We start from the raw sequence: 19,959 nt of genomic DNA, 5'->3' as shown, positions 1-19,959 counted from the left end.
CAGAAGTGGACTTCCTAAAGACATCAGTCTGCAGGTAACGATGTTCATCCACCTCAATTTTGACATCTAGAAAGTCCACCTCCACTTTACTCATCTGATATGTCAATTTAATATTGAATCTGTTAAGATTCAAATTCTGCATGAAGCTCTGTAATTCACTCTCCGATCCTTGCCATATTATCAGTAGGTCATCAATGTACCTCAGCCAGCACTGCACATGGTCTGCGGCCCGGGCGCCCCCCCCCGCCAAAAATCTCTCTCTCCCAATACCCTAGGAAGAGATTGGCGAACGAAGGCGCACAGGCCGCGCCCATGGCAGTGCCGCGCTGCTGAAGGTAAAAGGCATCCTTGAAAACAAAAAAATTTTTTGTGAGAATGAATGTAAGCAGCTCCAATATAAAGTCACACATCAGGCCATCCCGGTTGTCAGACCCCAGGAAGAAGCGTACCGCCTCTTTTTGTTTTTTGTTTTCAAGGATGCCTTTTACCTTCAGCAGCGCGGCACTGCCATGGGCGCGGCCTGTGCGCCTTCGTTCGCCAATCTCTTCCTAGGGTATTGGGAGAGAGAGATTTTGTCAAAATTGAGGTGGATGAACATCGTTACCTGCAGACTGATGTCTTTAGGAAGTCCACTTCTGTCAATTCACTGCTACACGCAGATTCAAGTCACCCAGGAAGTACCATCAGGGCCATCCCGGTTGGGCAGCACCTCAGGATGAGAAGGATTTGTTCCTTGGAACATAAATTTGAACAACAATCTGAAGACCTCCGAGAAAGATTTAAATCCAGGGGTTACAGTAATAGAAGTATTAAGAGAGGGTACCTGAGGGCAAAATCCCAAACACGAGAGGCATTACTGTATCCCCACAATAGAGAGAAACCCAAGCAGGATAATGTTATCCGATTTATATCGACATATAATGGAGAATGGAGTACTATGAGAGAGTGTCTTCAAAAACACTGGGAAGTATTGATGACGGACCCAACACTCTCTAGATTTCTGATGGAACGTCCTATGATGACATCCAGAAGGAGCAGAAATCTTAGAGACATGTTGGTTTCTAGTCACTATGTCCCCTCCCCCCAAAAAAATACATTTGGCTCTAGAGGCCCACCCATGGGATGTTACCCATGTGGAGACTGCATTTCGTGCAAAAACATCACTCGAACATCAGTTTTTGAATCAGTAGATGGGAAGAACTATCGCATTAAACAACATATCACTTGCCAGACGACTCAGGTTATCTACTATGCAGAGTGCAGCTGTCCAAAGATTTATATCGGGCTGACGTCAAGACGTTTGGGTATCCGTACTCGTGAGCATGTCAGGGACATTATGGCAGCAAAAACAGAAAAGGACATCACGAAGTTGAAAACTATCCCGCGCCATTTTAAGGAATATCATAGATGCGACCCTGGCATGCTCCGAGTTAGGGGTATCGAACATATCCAATGTGGGATTAGAGGGGGCGATATACGTCGGGTTTTGGCACAGAGGGAATGTAAGTGGATAACCATTTTAGGGACCATTACTCCCAAAGGGTTAAACGAAGCGTATGGCTTCTCATCCTATTTATAATGTTATAGTCAGTTCCTCCATCTCTCCTGTTTTGAAATAACCCATTCCACCAAAATATACCTCATCCAGAGTTTACGGTCTATCTTGGTTCTTTTAAGTTTTTTAAGTGATTTTAATAGTGTTTTTGTTTTTCTTTAGTTTATTTTCTTAGTTTAGTGAGAAAGGTTGGATACATTGCGGATGTACGTGGATATAATTGGAAGACGCTTTATGAATTATAAAAAAAAGGAAAAAAAAGAAAAAAAGTGATAAAAAGAGGATGCAGTGGATCCGTGTGTCATAAAAAAGGAAGTAATTAGAAAGGGACATCGTGGACATTGGAGTCACACCATTGGATACTATGGACACAACTACTGGTGAATAATCCACTGTACTTATGAAACTGAGGGAATACACAAGAGTGACTTCCCCCGCAATTACATCTTAATGTATCCCATTATTTGTTTATTGTTTTTTTCTTGTTGTATGGATAATAGTATCAACAGTAAATTTATAATGTCACTATTTATGTAAGGGCACTAATTGCACTTTATTAGCCATATATGTTAAGGAATTATATATTTAACTTTTCTTCCTTTTTTCTAAAATTATTGAATAGTAATGGTATTTATTGAATATTAATAATTGTATATTGCACAGTTGTTATATTTATATACTCTAGCACTAAGTCACTAATTGATTACATGCCTTTTAGTATGGTTTGCTTTGCTTGACCGCTGCAGTTCCCTTTGCACGCTGTGAATCTCGTCCCTTCTGGGGGCGTGGTGCGAGCCTGGCGCCGGCTCGCTCACGTGACCCGGGAGGGCGGGGTTGCGACGTGTGAGGGATGACGCGCGGATATGCAAGATCAATGCTACATCAGAGCGGTTAGATATTGTGCGATTAGGTTCATAGCGGTATTGTACCGCATTTACATCACCGCATTTTACCGCATTTATGTGAGGAATCTATTTGCAACGGATATGCACTGATGCGGGGGCATTGTACTTAACCATGGGTTACCATGGTAATTGAACACTAGACACACGCAAGCGCACTAAAGGTTAACACTAATAGGTGGCCGCACGGTCAGGTGACCGGAACGGCGTAATATTTAAAGAGGACTAGGAAGGGACTCAAGCCACGCCCCCTGAGGAAGCGAGGCTATTGATAGCACGCGAAACGCGCGTTGGGGAGACTGAGGCCCACACAGGAAGCTGAGAAACACCAAAATGGGTAAATATTGAGACAAATATACCGTGCATGATGATATCTTGCCAAGGAAGTTGATAGGACATTTATGTGTTGTTTGGTGGCCAGCTAGTTATATGCTGAAGCATAGATGTATGACTAAACCATGCTTACCACGTTATTATTGATTAGTAGCAGGCTCTTTTTTGGCTCTCTGTGTGGCCCATAGGTCATATATACTCACCTGGGTAGTTCACTTATTGCATCTTGAGATTTATTATCCATTTTTTATGTAAAATAGATATTTTTTGTGTATTTATCTTCAATTTCAATAAATTGCATGTTCAGTTTAACTCTGTGTCCTCCCGTTTATATAAATTTATGCATGAGTTGTTTGAACAAATTGGATGCTAGTATATAGCTGGTATTTTGTCTAATGATATATTGATTTCTGTGTTATTCACAGCTTGTAAAACCAGCAATAATATGGATTTCAGAGCCCGTGAACAGACGTGGCTAACGCAATTAAAGGATGTATTTTGTGACGAACCTATGGTATCTCTGGTTGGAGGAGGTAGAGAGAAACAAGAATTATTTAAAAAATTAAAAGAGACTTTGAACAAACGAATGCGAATTTGGTGGAACAGGGCTTTTCTAAACAAGTATTTGGAGAGGGGGTTAATACCACGAGGACTTAGGGTCCAGGTGTTCCCTTCCTTTGATGTTGAAGATGAGGTGTTTCGTAAAAAGTGGGAGGAGGCAGCAAATACATGTTCCAGAGGGTTCATGGGCCTGTTGGCACAGTTGAATCAAACAACTATTGATGTCTTGGATAAAGAGATAGAGGATATCCAGATTAAACTTAAACAGGACATATCAAGTGAAATGTTAACAGCCTTTAATGTGGAATTAGAGCAAGAATATGTGAAGTGGGAGAAAAATATATGTGACACAAAGTCAAAAAAATTCCAGAGAGATATTGGAGATCTACAATCTAATACAGTATATAAATGGAACAGAAGGACATATCGACAGAGGGGATCCTCCCGTGCCAGATCAGCTTCCAATGTCTCAATAACCTCGAGTGAGGAATCAGTGAGATCGAGACCCAAATACTATGATTTAAGGAACTCAGGCTTGAATCAGGAGAAGAGAAATGGTAGAAATAAGAATATTCAGAGTAACCAACTGACAAAAAAAGACAAAAAGGGATTAGAGGTGATTAATTTATCCCACTATGTGTTGAATAATGACCAAATTAATGTTCTCCAAAAAGGACTAACCGTTTCTCCCACAAATAATTTTGATTTATTCACAGCTACCAAAGACCTTTATCTCTTCTCAAGAAAATTGATTTTAAAAAAATTATTTGAAAAAGATGGGTCTATGTCAAATGATGATCAAATTGAAAGGGAGGCACAGCAGGCATTGGAGGATCTCCTGGAAGAACAAACATCAGGTCCCACTGGTAGGTTTCCTAAAAGCTGTTACCCCAAATCAACAAAATTTCCCCCCTTGTCCCTGAGCCCGGCAGTGGAGATTTTCACCCGATTGGTGAAACAGGATTTTGAAAAAATAAGTACAAGGCGTCAATATGACAACTTGACAGCAAAACAACGGGCAGCCCTACAACAATTGAGGGCTTATGATGATGTTGTAATTAAACCAGCGGACAAGGGGGGAAATATTGTTATATGGCCTAAAGTCCTCTATGAAAAAGAGGCAATGAGACACTTGAGAAATAGGGATACCTATCTTAAATTGGAATATAATCCAATGGATGAGTTCTCTCATGAATTACAAGATATCTTGGAACAAGCCCTGAGTACAGGACTCATTCCTAAAAAAATCTATGATGGACTGCTGACTAGGTTTCCCAAAGTACCTACTCTATACTTCATCCCAAAAGTTCATAAAAATCCCATTGATCCCCCCGGCCGTCCAATTGTCTCTGGCGTGGGGGGTTTGAATGATCCCATTTGTAAATTTGTTGATTTCTACCTCAAACCTTTGGTTGAGACCCTCCCCTCCTACGCCAGGGACACATCGGACGTGCTGAGCAGGATCAATGGGATTCAGTTGGAGGAAGATATGATTCTAGTCACAGCTGACATAGAATCATTGTATACATGTATACGACATGAAGATGGTCTGGAGGCGGTACGCTTCTTCCTGGGGTCTGACAACCGGGATGGCCTGATGTGTGACTTTATATTGGAGCTGCTTACATTCATTCTCACAAAAATTTTTTTTGTTTTCAAGGATGCCTTTTACCTTCAGCAGCGCGGCACTGCCATGGGCGCGGCCTGTGCGCCTTCGTTCGCCAATCTCTTCCTAGGGTATTGGGAGAGAGAGATTTTTGGCGGGGGGGGCGCCCGGGCCGCAGACCATGTGCAGTGCTGGCTGAGGTACATTGATGACCTACTGATAATATGGCAAGGATCGGAGAGTGAATTACAGAGCTTCATGCAGAATTTGAATCTTAACAGATTCAATATTAAATTGACATATCAGATGAGTAAAGTGGCGGTGGACTTTCTAGATGTCAAAATTGAGGTGGATGAACATCGTTACCTGCAGACTGATGTCTTTAGGAAGTCCACTTCTGTCAATTCACTGCTACACGCAGATTCAAGTCACCCAGGAAGTACCATCAGGGCCATCCCGGTTGGGCAGCACCTCAGGATGAGAAGGATTTGTTCCTTGGAACATAAATTTGAACAACAATCTGAAGACCTCCGAGAAAGATTTAAATCCAGGGGTTACAGTAATAGAAGTATTAAGAGAGGGTACCTGAGGGCAAAATCCCAAACACGAGAGGCATTACTGTATCCCCACAATAGAGAGAAACCCAAGCAGGATAATGTTATCCGATTTATATCGACATATAATGGAGAATGGAGTACTATGAGAGAGTGTCTTCAAAAACACTGGGAAGTATTGATGACGGACCCAACACTCTCTAGATTTCTGATGGAACGTCCTATGATGACATCCAGAAGGAGCAGAAATCTTAGAGACATGTTGGTTTCTAGTCACTATGTCCCCTCCCCCCAAAAAAATACATTTGGCTCTAGAGGCCCACCCATGGGATGTTACCCATGTGGAGACTGCATTTCGTGCAAAAACATCACTCGAACATCAGTTTTTGAATCAGTAGATGGGAAGAACTATCGCATTAAACAACATATCACTTGCCAGACGACTCAGGTTATCTACTATGCAGAGTGCAGCTGTCCAAAGATTTATATCGGGCTGACGTCAAGACGTTTGGGTATCCGTACTCGTGAGCATGTCAGGGACATTATGGCAGCAAAAACAGAAAAGGACATCACGAAGTTGAAAACTATCCCGCGCCATTTTAAGGAATATCATAGATGCGACCCTGGCATGCTCCGAGTTAGGGGTATCGAACATATCCAATGTGGGATTAGAGGGGGCGATATACGTCGGGTTTTGGCACAGAGGGAATGTAAGTGGATAACCATTTTAGGGACCATTACTCCCAAAGGGTTAAACGAAGCGTATGGCTTCTCATCCTATTTATAATGTTATAGTCAGTTCCTCCATCTCTCCTGTTTTGAAATAACCCATTCCACCAAAATATACCTCATCCAGAGTTTACGGTCTATCTTGGTTCTTTTAAGTTTTTTAAGTGATTTTAATAGTGTTTTTGTTTTTCTTTAGTTTATTTTCTTAGTTTAGTGAGAAAGGTTGGATACATTGCGGATGTACGTGGATATAATTGGAAGACGCTTTATGAATTATAAAAAAAAGGAAAAAAAAGAAAAAAAGTGATAAAAAGAGGATGCAGTGGATCCGTGTGTCATAAAAAAGGAAGTAATTAGAAAGGGACATCGTGGACATTGGAGTCACACCATTGGATACTATGGACACAACTACTGGTGAATAATCCACTGTACTTATGAAACTGAGGGAATACACAAGAGTGACTTCCCCCGCAATTACATCTTAATGTATCCCATTATTTGTTTATTGTTGTTTTTTTCTTGTTGTATGGATAATAGTATCAACAGTAAATTTATAATGTCACTATTTATGTAAGGGCACTAATTGCACTTTATTAGCCATATATGTTAAGGAATTATATATTTAACTTTTCTTCCTTTTTTCTAAAATTATTGAATAGTAATGGTATTTATTGAATATTAATAATTGTATATTGCACAGTTGTTATATTTATATACTCTAGCACTAAGTCACTAATTGATTACATGCCTTTTAGTATGGTTTGCTTTGCTTGACCGCTGCAGTTCCCTTTGCACGCTGTGAATCTCGTCCCTTCTGGGGGCGTGGTGCGAGCCTGGCGCCGGCTCGCTCACGTGACCCGGGAGGGCGGGGTTGCGACGTGTGAGGGATGACGCGCGGATATGCAAGATCAATGCTACATCAGAGCGGTTAGATATTGTGCGATTAGGTTCATAGCGGTATTATACCGCATTTACATCACCGCATTTTACCGCATTTATGTGAGGAATCTATTTGCAACGGATATGCACTGATGCGGGGGCATTGTACTTAACCATGGGTTACCATGGTAATTGAACACTAGACACACGCAAGCGCACTAAAGGTTAACACTAATAGGTGGCCGCACGGTCAGGTGACCGGAACGGCGTAATATTTAAAGAGGACTAGGAAGGGACTCAAGCCACGCCCCCTGAGGAAGCGAGGCTATTGATAGCACGCGAAACGCGCGTTGGGGAGACTGAGGCCCACACAGGAAGCTGAGAAACACCAAAATGGGTAAATATTGAGACAAATATACCGTGCATGATGATATCTTGCCAAGGAAGTTGATAGGACATTTATGTGTTGTTTGGTGGCCAGCTAGTTATATGCTGAAGCATAGATGTATGACTAAACCATGCTTACCACGTTATTATTGATTAGTAGCAGGCTCTTTTTTGGCTCTCTGTGTGGCCCATAGGTCATATATACTCACCTGGGTAGTTCACTTATTGCATCTTGAGATTTATTATCCATTTTTTATGTAAAATAGATATTTTTTGTGTATTTATCTTCAATTTCAATAAATTGCATGTTCAGTTTAACTCTGTGTCCTCCCGTTTATATAAATTTATGCATGAGTTGTTTGAACAAATTGGATGCTAGTATATAGCTGGTATTTTGTCTAATAAAAAATCTCATTTAGCAGACTGGAGAAGTTAGCAATGGTCTTTATCCAGCATCGGACAATGTAAATTGCTAACCAATATGTATGCCCTATCTAGCTAAAAATTTGTGAACAGATATACACTGGGTACGGAAAGTATTCATACCCCTTTAAATTTGTCACTGTTTGATTGCAGCCATTTGGTAAATTCAAAAAAGTTCATTTTTTTTTCTCATTAATGTACACTCTGCACCCCATCTTGACTGAAAAAAACAGACATATATACATTTTTGCTAGTTTATTAAAAAAGAAAAACAGAAATATCACATGGAGAAACTGATGCATTTTCAGAACAGGTAGAAAAAGATGAATAGTGGGATATTGTTTTTGCATATGTTACATAATGGACATTAAACAGCTTTATATAAAGGTGCCATAAATTCCTTTCAGAGCGGTATCTAGCACTAGACATATTTAATCTCTACCTTATTGTTTCATAGCACAAAAGCATGTAAGGACTTAAAAGAATTACCAGTGTCAATATTGATCCTAGAATGGAGTTTTAGATAAGGTAAATGTAGCAAAGAATATACTTTACCACTCGCAATGATTTTTATTCCAACCTGTGCATTTCAGTGCTCTATCTCCAAAATATACAACAATTCAAGATAAACTAAAGTCTGTGTAGTCTGTGTGACACTAATTGCTAAAAAAGTCCAACTACAAAAGAAGAACAAAAAAATCAACACTGAAATTCAGTGCTGCTATACAGTCATGGCCAAAAGTGTTGGAACCCATGAAATTGTTCCAGAAAATGAATTACTGCCAGAAAATGATTGCAATTGCACTTGTTTTGTTATACATATGTTTATTTCCGTTGTGTGTATTGGAACAAAGCAAAAAAACTTACCGTATATACTTGTTTATAAGCCGAATTTTTCAGCACACTTTTTAGGCTGAACAAGCCCCCCTCGGCTTATACTGTATGGTATTTTTCGAACTTTAAAATTTGGGTGGGAGCGGCAGTGGCAGAGCAGCTGGTAACAGGAGGCAGAAGCCAGCTGCTGCGGTGAACACCTGTGCTTGCTGCTAAAGAGAAATGAATATTTACTGCTCTTCACGCCCATGGGAGTGGAAAGCAGTGAATATTAATTTCTCTTTAAAGGGAACCTGTCACCCCCAAAATCAAGGGTGAGCTAAGCCCACCAGCATTAGGGGCTTATCTACAGCATTCTGGAATGCTGTAGATAAGCCCCTGATGTATCCTAAAAGGTAAGAATAAGAGGTTAGATTATAGTCACCCAGGGGCGGTCCCGGTCCGGTCCGATGGGTGTCGCAGTCTGGTCCAGCGCCTTCCATCTTCATCAGATGATGTCCTCTTCTGGTCTTCACGCTGCAGCTCCGGCGTAGGCCTACTTTGTCTGTTGAGGGCAGAGCAAAGTACTGCAGTGTGCAGGCGCCAGGCCTCTCTGACCTTTCCCGGCACCTGCGCACTGCAGTACTTTGCTCTGCCCTCAACAGGGCAGACAAAGTATGCCTGCACCGGAGCCGCAGCATGAAGACCAGAAGAGGACGTCATCCTACAGTATAAAGATGGGAGGCCCCGGACTGGACCGCGACGCCCACCAGATCGGACCGCCCACCCAGGTGAGTATAATCTAACCTCTTTTTCTCATCTTTTAGGATACATCGGGGGCTTATCTACAGCATTACAAAATGCTGTATATAAGCCCCTGATGCCGGTGAGCTTAGCTCACCCTCGATTTTGGGGGTGACTGTTTCCATTTAACAGTGGACACCCTGCTAGCCGCAGAAGCCAGCTTCCTGCAGTTCCTGGAGGCTGAAGTGTGCCCATTACTTAAGGGAATGTATATTCACTTCTCTCTATTTCCATGAGCATGGAGAGCAGTGAATATTCATTTCTCTTTAATAGAGGGCATGGTAGTCACAGCTGTCAGCTTCCTGCTGCGACTGGACGATCACATGTGCCCGCTACATAAGGGAATAAATATTCACTGCTCTCCACCCGCATGGGCATGGAGAACAGTGAAAATTTATTTTGTTTAGTAGCTGGCACTTGTGATTGCCCAGCTGGACAGTCAGTTTTACATTAAAAAGGCATCTTTGTTTTTAGAATTCTTTCTTAACAAATAAAGAATGTAAATAAAAACTTTAAAGCTATGGGACTGCATACTATTAGTATGTTTGTCACACAACTCTGCTGTAAGCATGAGCCCTTTGTGTATTGGCAGAGTCCATTATTCACAGGGATTATACACTTTTGGCAGAGGCATATCTAGGTTTTCCTACAAGAATTCAGATTGGTACCACCTTCTATACGCAGTTTAAGCAGTTTGAGGTAGTCATGTGACCGCTCATATGTGAATTCCATACCTACAGTCACGTGCGGACAAGGCGCTATTCCTAATTCTCTCAATGTTCATTGAAATGCTGCAGTCTCTGCTTTCTTGAGGGAAGAGAGGAAGAGAAGCTAGTCAGCACATAGTAACATAGTAACATAGTTAGTAAGGCCGAAAAAAGACATTTGTCCATTCAGTTCAGCCTATATTCCTATATTCCATCATAATAAATCCCCAGATCTACATCCTTCTACAGAACCTAATAATTGTATGATACAATATTGTTCATAGTAACATAGTTAGTAATGAAAGTAAGGGTACGCTCCCACGAACATATAACTAGTAGAGTTGAGCGACTTTCATTTTTTTAAGATCGAGTCGGGTTTTGTGAAACCCGATTTTGTCCAGAGTCGAGTCGAGTGCAGTCGGCCGATTATCGCTAAAAGTCGGGGATCGACCGAAACACGAAACCCAATGCAAGTCAATGGGGAAGCATAGTCGGCAGTGAGTGGAGGCCAGGAAAACACCTACAGTGCCCATTTTAATGCCAAAAACATCCATTCTTGTTTCTGAAGCTTGTCAATCTTAATTAACTTTATAATAATAGTTGGGCATAGGGAATTGGGGGTCATTTGGCAAAAGTTGTGGGGGGAGTAGGGCCGGCTCAAGTTTTTCGTGGGCCCAGGAAATGCGGACTACGTCACGGCGGTGTTGCAGGGAAAGGTAAGTATTTCAACGTTGCAAGTGCTGTGATCCTGAGCAAGCAGGGGGGGCCCACTCGTTCGCATTGGCACTGGCACAGGGCCCCTCAAAGTACAGCGATGTGTGTTTGCATGGCGGGGGCGCCTCCCACCAGCAGCGACACTTTTGCGTACTCTGAGGGGCCCTGTGCCAGTGACGTCGCCAACGAGTATGCCCCCCCACCTGATGAAGGAACCTGCACTTTCATCTGCACCTTCCTCTCTGTCCCTGTGTAAGGTGGTATAACATGCGGGAAGGGGAACCTTACTTTCAGCAGGGTCAGATTCTGGCTGTGTAGAGTATAAGGGGAATGTAGTGGTCTAGGTCAATGTACCAGCAGACTCATCTAGCAGTGGCTGGGCAATGGGCAGGATGAGGAGGAAACAGATATAGGGCCAAAGAATAAAGTAGGCTAAATGCAGTTCAAAATTGGTAACAGGACTAAACAGGCGGCATTGCTTTGTTCAGTGGAGTAGCAAACCCAAGAGCAGCAGACACTGTTTCAAGGGCATAACCACACTAGTAGGCCAAATGCAGTTTAATATCTGATAGTATAGGGCGAAAGCCAGAATGTGGAAGCTCAGCTTTGTTCAGTTGAGGACAACACCAGGCAGGGGCAGACAGACACCTTTAGTAGGCCGGAACAGCCAATTGCATTTTTAAAAATGGTAATTTGGAACTGAAGGTAGAAGCTCAGCTTTATTCAGTTGAGGACAACACCAGGCAGGGGCAGACATTCACCTTTAGTAGGCCGGAACAGCCAATTGCATTTTTAAAAATGGTAATTTGGAACAGAAGGTTGAGGCTCAGCTTTATTCAGTTGAGGACAACACCAGGCAGGGGCAGACAGACACCTTTAGTAGGCCGGAACAGCCAATTTTTTAAAAAAACAGCAGTTAGTAAGAGGCAGAAGGTAGAAGCTCAGCTTTATTCAGTTGAGGACAACACCAGGCAGGGGCAGACAGACACCTTTAGTAGGCCGGAACAGCCAATGGCATTTTTAAAAATGGTAATTTGGAACTGAAGGTTGAAGCTCAGCTTTATTCAGTTGAGGACAACACCAGGCAGGGGCAGATATTCACCTTTAGTAGGCCGGAACAGCCAATTGCATTTTTAAAAATGGTAATTTGGAACAGAAGGTTGAGGCTCAGCTTTATTCAGTTGAGGACAACACCAGGCAGGGGCAGACAGACACCTTTAGTAGGCCGGAACAGCCAATTGCATTTTTAAAAATGGTAATTTGGAACAGAAGGTTGAAGCTCAGCTTTATTCAGTTGAGGACAACACCAGGCAGGGGCAGACAGACACCTTTAGTAGGCCGGAACAGCCAATTTTTAAAAAAAACAGCAGTTAGTAAGAGGCAGAAGGTAGAAGCTCAGCTTTATTCAGTTGAGGACAACACCAGGCAGGGGCAGACAGACACCTTTAGTAGGCCGGAACAGCCAATGGCATTTTTAAAAATGGTAATTTGGAACTGAAGGTTGAAGCTCAGCTTTATTCAGTTGAGGACAACACCAGGCAGGGGCAGACATTCACCTTTAGTAGGCCGGAACAGCCAATTGCATTTTTAAAAATGGTAATTTGGAACAGAAGGTTGAGGCTCAGCTTTATTCAGTTGAGGACAACACCAGGCAGGGGCAGACAGACACCTTTAGTAGGCCGGAACAGCCAATTGCATTTTTAAAAATGGTAATTTGGAACAGAAGGTTGAAGCTCAGCTTTATTCAGTTGAGGACAACACCAGGCAGGGGCAGACAGACACCTTTAGTAGGCCGGAACAGCCAATTGCATTTTTAAAAATGGTAATTTGGAACAGAAGGTTGAAGCTCAGCTTTATTCAGTTGAGGACAACACCAGGCAGGGGCAGACAGACACCTTTAGTAGGCCGGAACAGCCAATTTTTTAAAAAAACAGCAGTTAGTAAGAGGCAGAAGGTAGAAGCTCAGCTTTATTCAGTTGAGGACAACACCAGGCAGGGGCAGACAGACACCTTTAGTAGGCCGGAACAGCCAATGGCATTTTTAAAAATGGTAATTTGGAACTGAAGGTTGAAGCTCAGCTTTATTCAGTTGAGGACAACACCAGGCAGGGGCAGACATTCACCTTTAGTAGGCCGGAACAGCCAATTGCATTTTTAAAAATGGTAATTTGGAACAGAAGGTTGAGGCTCAGCTTTATTCAGTTGAGGACAACACCAGGCAGGGGCAGACAGACACCTTTAGTAGGCCAGAACAGCCAATTGGATTTTTAAAAATGGTAATTTGGAACAGAAGGTTGAAGCTCAGCTTTATTCAGTTGAGGACAACACCAGGCAGGGGCAGACAGACACCTTTAGTAGGCCGGAACAGCCAATTGCATTTTTAAAAATGGTAATTTGGAACAGAAGGTTGAAGCTCAGCTTTATTCAGTTGAGGACAACACCAGGCAGGGGCAGACAGACACCTTTAGTAGGCCGGAACAGCCAATTTTTTAAAAAAACAGCAGTTAGTAAGAGGCAGAAGGTAGAAGCTCAGCTTTATTCAGTTGATGACAACACCAGGCAGGGGCAGACAGACACCTTTAGTAGGCCGGAACAGCCAATGGCATTTTTAAAAATGGTAATTTGGAACTGAAGGTTGAAGCTCAGCTTTATTCAGTTGAGGACAACACCAGGCAGGGGCAGACATTCACCTTTAGTAGGCCGGAACAGCCAATTGCATTTTTAAAAATGGTAATTTGGAACAGAAGGTTGAGGCTCAGCTTTATTCAGTTGAGGACAACACCAGGCAGGGGCAGACAGACACCTTTAGTAGGCCGGAACAGCCAATTGCATTTTTAAAAATGGTAATTTGGAACAGAAGGTTGAAGCTCAGCTTTATTCAGTTGAGGACAACACCAGGCAGGGGCAGACAGACACCTTTAGTAGGCCGGAACAGCCAATGGCATTTTTAAAAATGGTAATTTGGAACTGAAGGTTGAAGCTCAGCTTTATTCAGTTGAGGACAACACCAGGCAGGGGCAGACATTCACCTTTAGTAGGCCGGAACAGCCAATTGCATTTTTAAAAATGGTAATTTGGAACAGAAGGTTGAGGCTCAGCTTTATTCAGTTGAGGACAACACCAGGCAGGGGCAGACAGACACCTTTAGTAGGCCGGAACAGCCAATTGCATTTTTAAAAATGGTAATTTGGAACAGAAGGTTGAAGCTCAGCTTTATTCAGTTGAGGACAACACCAGGCAGGGGCAGACAGACACCTTTAGTAGGCCGGAACAGCCAATTGCATTTTTAAAAATGGTAATTTGGAACAGAAGGTTGAAGCTCAGCTTTATTCAGTTGAGGACAACACCAGGCAGGGGCAGACATTCACCTTTAGTAGGCCGGAACAGCCAATTTTTTTAAAAAAACAGCAGTTAGTAAGAGGCAGAAGGTAGAAGCTCAGCTTTATTCAGTTGAGGACAACACCAGGCAGGGGCAGACAGACACCTTTAGTAGGCCGGAACAGCCAATGGCATTTTTAAAAATGGTAATTTGGAACTGAAGGTTGAAGCTCAGCTTTATTCAGTTGAGGACAACACCAGGCAGGGGCAGACATTCACCTTTAGTAGGCCGGAACAGCCAATTGCATTTTTAAAAATGGTAATTTGGAACAGAAGGTTGAGGCTCAGCTTTATTCAGTTGAGGACAACACCAGGCAGGGGCAGATAGACACCTTTAGTAGGCCGGAACAGCCAATTGCATTTTTAAAAATGGTAATTTGGAACAGAAGGTTGAAGCTCAGCTTTATTCAGTTGAGGACAACACCAGGCAGGGGCAGACAGACACCTTTAGTAGGCCGGAACAGCCAATGGTATTTTTAAAAATGGTAATTTGGAACTGAAGGTTGAAGCTCAGCTTTATTCAGTTGAGGACAACACCAGGCAGGGGCAGACATTCACCTTTAGTAGGCCGGAACAGCCAATTGCATTTTTAAAAATGGTAATTTGGAACAGAAGGTTGAGGCTCAGCTTTATTCAGTTGAGGACAACACCAGGCAGGGGCAGACAGACACCTTTAGTAGGCCGGAACAGCCAATTGCATTTTTAAAAATGGTAATTTGGAACAGAAGGTTGAAGCTCAGCTTTATTCAGTTGAGGACAACACCAGGCAGGGGCAGACACCTTTAGAAGGACGGAACAGCCAATTTTTTTAAAAACAGCAGTTAATCAGAGCCAGAAGGTAGAAGCTCAGCTTTATTCAGTTGAGGACAACTTGAACTAGGGACTGCAGACAGACTTTGCAGGCTGTCCCCTGTGTGGACCATGCATCCAATACATTAACCCATTTAGCCACAAGGACACGTAACCTTCCGTGGCCAGGCCTACAGGTCCATGTGTCTGTTGTCAGGTATACCTTTGGACTGACAAATTGACAGAATGCAAGGACAATGCGGTCTTTAACATGCAGGTGGAGGGGTGGGATGGCTTTTCTCGCAAAAGAATTGTCAACTGGGTAGCTCATAGCGTGGTATATCGTAGTTCATCCTGGCTTTATTAATATTAAATTAAATAAAAAAATAGGCTCTAGGCACTTTATTATTGGTTCCAGGGGTACACGGGCAGCAGTGGTCAGGTGAGTGGAGGCCTAGTGGAAGGAGGGACCTTAGACAGGCTTCGAAGGCCTAACATAATAAAATGGGCTGGCGGTAGGCACTTTATTATTGGTTCCAGGGGTACACGGGCAGCAGTGGTCTGGTCAGTGGAGGCCTAGTGGAAGGAGGGACCGCAGACAGGCTTCAAAGGCCTAACATAATAAAATGGGCTGGCTGTAGGCACTTTATTATTGGTTCCAGGGGTACACGGGCAGCAGTGGTCAGGTGAGTGGAGGCCTAGTGGAAGGAGGGACCGCAGACAGGCTTCGAAGGCCTAACACAATAAAATGGGCTGGCTGTAGGCACTTTAAAATTGGTTCCAGGGGTACACGGGCAGCAGTGGTCTGGTCAGTGGAGGCCTAGTGGAAGGAGGGACCGCAGACAGGCTTCGAAGGCCTAACACAATAAAATGGGCTGGCTGTAGGCACTTTAAAATTGGTTCCAGGGGTACACGGGCAGCAGTGGTCTGGTCAGTGGAGGCCTAGTGGAAGGAGGGACCGCAGACAGGCTTCGAAGGCCTAAAATAACAAACAATAGGCTCATGGCAGTTTTACAGCGGTTACATGGATACACGGGCAGCTTGGTGGTGAGTGGAGGAGTATTTAAAGTAGGGACCGCAGACAGGCTATCAAAGGCCTAAAATAACAAACAATAGGCTTATGGCAGTTTTACAGCGGTTACATGGATACACGGGCAGGCAGCTTGGTGGTGAGTGGAGGAGTATTTAAAGTAGGGACCGCAGACAGGCTATCAAAGGCCTAAAATAACAAACAATAGGCTCATGGCAGCTTTACAGCGGTTACATGGATACACAGGCAGCTTGGTGGTGAGTGGAGGAGTATTTAAAGTAGGGACCGCAGACAGGCTATCAAAGGCCTAAAATAACAAACAATAGGCTCATGGCAGCTTTACAGCGGTTACATGGATACACGGGCAGGCAGCTTGGTGGTGAGTGGAGGAGTATTTAAAGTAGGGACCGCAGACAGGCTATCAAAGGCCTAAAATAACAAACAATAGGCTCATGGCAGCTTTACAGCGGTTACATGGATACACAGGCAGCTTGGTGATGAGTGGAGGAGTATTTAAAGTAGGGACCGCAGACAGGCTATCAAAGGCCTAAAATAACAAACAATAGGCTCATGGCAGTTTTACAGCGGTTACATGGATACACGGGCAGGCAGCTTGGTGGTGAGTGGAGGAGTATTTAAAGTAGGGACCGCAGACAGGCTATCAAAGGCCTAAAATAACAAACAATAGGCTCATGGCAGCTTTACAGCGGTTACATGGATACACAGGCAGCTTGGTGGTGAGTGGAGGAGTATTTAAAGTAGGGACCGCAGACAGGCTATCAAAGGCCTAAAATAACAAACAATAGGCTCATGGCAGCTTTACAGCGGTTACATGGATACACGGGCAGGCAGCTTGGTGGTGAGTGGAGGAGTATTTAAAGTAGGGACCGCAGACAGGCTATCAAAGGCCTAAAATAACAAACAATAGGCTCATGGCAGCTTTACAGTGGTTACATGGATACACAGGCAGCTTGGTGGTGAGTGGAGGAGTATTTAAAGTAGGGACCGCAGACAGGCTATCAAAGGCCTAAAATAACAAACAATAGGCTCATGGCAGTTTTACAGCGGTTACATGGATACACGGGCAGGCAGCTTGGTGGTGAGTGGAGGAGTATTTAAAGTAGGGACCGCAGACAGGCTATCAAAGGCCTAAAATAACAAACAATAGGCTTATGGCAGTTTTACAGCGGTTACATGGATACACGGGCAGGCAGCTTGGTGGTGAGTGGAGGAGTATTTAAAGTAGGGACCGCAGACAGGCTATCAAAGGCCTAAAATAACAAACAATAGGCTCATGGCAGTTTTACAGCGGTTACATGGATACACGGGCAGGCAGCTTGGTGGTGAGTGGAGGAGTATTTAAAGTAGGGACCGCAGACAGGCTATCAAAGGCCTAAAATAACAAACAATAGGCTTATGGCAGTTTTACAGCGGTTACATGGATACACGGGCAGGCAGCTTGGTGGTGAGTGGAGGAGTATTTAAAGTAGGGACCGCAGACAGGCTATCAAAGGCCTAAAATAACAAACAATAGGCTCATGGCAGCTTTACAGCGGTTACATGGATACACAGGCAGCTTGGTGGTGAGTGGAGGAGTATTTAAAGTAGGGACCGCAGACAGGCTATCAAAGGCCTAAAATAACAAACAATAGGCTCATGGCAGCTTTACAGCGGTTACATGGATACACGGGCAGGCAGCTTGGTGGTGAGTGGAGGAGTATTTAAAGTAGGGACCGCAGACAGGCTATCAAAGGCCTAAAATAACAAACAATAGGCTCATGGCAGCTTTACAGCGGTTACATGGATACACAGGCAGCTTGGTGGTGAGTGGAGGAGTATTTAAAGTAGGGACCGCAGACAGGCTATCAAAGGCCTAAAATAACAAACAATAGGCTCATGGCAGCTTTACAGCGGTTACATGGATACACAGGCAGCTTGGTGGTGAGTGGAGGAGTAGTGCAAGGAGTGTCTGTCCCAGTACTCCCAAAATATAAATAGATGTTAATGTCTCGCAAAACAACCAAAACAAAAAAAAAGGTGGCATACTTAGGTACAGGGGTGGGCTCATCTACTGAGTTTCTGACATAGTAATTTGGCAGTAACTATTTAATGGTGCCAATATAGGACACAGACACAGACTACTTTAAGTTGCATCATAGATGTCTACAAATTTGTATTGTCAGTGCCAGACATTGAATGATGTCAGCGAATAGACTAAAGATTGGTGGAGCTGTGCGACATAATTTTGCACGTGGTAGAGCACATTTTGAGCTGGGGTAGGGGGGAACTCTCTTGAGGCCGGCGGGACCGCCCCAGGGCCCCTCATGTTACAACGGTGTGTCTGACGTTGGGTGCGCACCACCACCGCCAGAGACACTACATTGTACTATGAGGGACCCAGTAGCAATGCCGTCAACCAAAAGCGAGCACACCCACCTCTTCAGACAAACAGCAGTCTCACGGGTGCTTGCGCCAAGTCGCGATACCACGGCCCCGTGTGGGGAGTTTTGCCATTTAGGGAGGTGTAAACATGTCGTATGCTGTACAATCAGCTGCAGCAAATTAGACATTAGAAAAGTAATTCACAGGCAAGAGCTTTTCATAGGAAAGCTAGGTGTCGGCCGGGCAAGGTGGGGCAAAAGATTTCGAAATCCAGTTGTGGTTCATTTTAATGAATGTTAGATCGTCAACATTTTGGGTAGCCAGACGAGTCCTTTTTTCGGTTAATATTGAACCTGCAGCACTGAATACTCTTTCTGATAGGACACTTGCTGCCGGGCAAGCAAGCTCCTGCAATGCATATTCTGCCAATTCTGGCCAGGTGTCTAATTTGGAGGCCCAGTAATCAAATGGGAATGACGGTTGAGGGAGAACATCGATAAGGGATGAAAAATAGTTAGTAACCATACTGGACAAATGTTGTCTCCTGTCACTTTCAATTGATGCAGCAGTACCTGTCCTGTCTGCGGTCATAGCAAAATCACTCCACCACCTGGTCAGAAAACCCCTCTGTCCAACGCCACTTCTGATGTGTGCACCCCTAACACTCCTAGTCTGCTGCCCCCTGGAGCTCGTGTGAGAACGATCACGTGCGCTGTGTGCTGGGAATGCCTGAAGCAAACGGTCAACAAGAGTTGATTGTTTGGTTGCTAATATTAGTTCCAAGTTCTCATGTGGCATAATATTTTGCAATTTGCCTTTATAGCGTGGATCAAGGAGGCAGGCCAACCAGTAATCGTCATCGTTCATCATTTTCGTAATGCGTGTGTCCCTTTTTAGGATACGTAAGGCATAATCCGCCATGTGGGCCAAAGTTCCAGTTGTCAAATCTCCGGTTGTGATTGGTTGAGGGGCAGTTGCAGGCAAATCTACGTCACTTGTGTCCCTCAAAAAACCAGAACCCGGCCGTGACACGCAACCAATTTCCTGTGCCCCCGGGAAAGGTTCGGCATTAAAAATATACTCATCCCCATCATCCTCCTCGTCCTCCACCTCCTCTTCGCCCGCTACCTCGTCCTGTACACTGCCCTGACCAGACAATGGCTGACTGTCATCAAGGCTTTCCTCTTCCTCTGGTGCAGACGCCTGCTCCTTTATGTGCGTCAAACTTTGCATCAGCAGACGCATTAGGGGGATGCTCATGCTTATTACGGCGTTGTCTGCACTAACCAGCCGTGTGCATTCCTCAAAACACTGAAGGACTTGACACATGTCTTGTATCTTAGACCACTGCACACCTGACAACTCCATGTCTGCCATCCTACTGCCTGCCCGTGTATCCTCCCACAAATAAAT

Source organism: Ranitomeya variabilis, chromosome 5 (genome assembly GCF_051348905.1).
Source record: "Ranitomeya variabilis isolate aRanVar5 chromosome 5, aRanVar5.hap1, whole genome shotgun sequence".
Classification (NCBI taxonomy): Eukaryota; Metazoa; Chordata; class Amphibia; order Anura; family Dendrobatidae; genus Ranitomeya; species Ranitomeya variabilis.
This window is presented reverse-complemented; position numbering follows the sequence as displayed.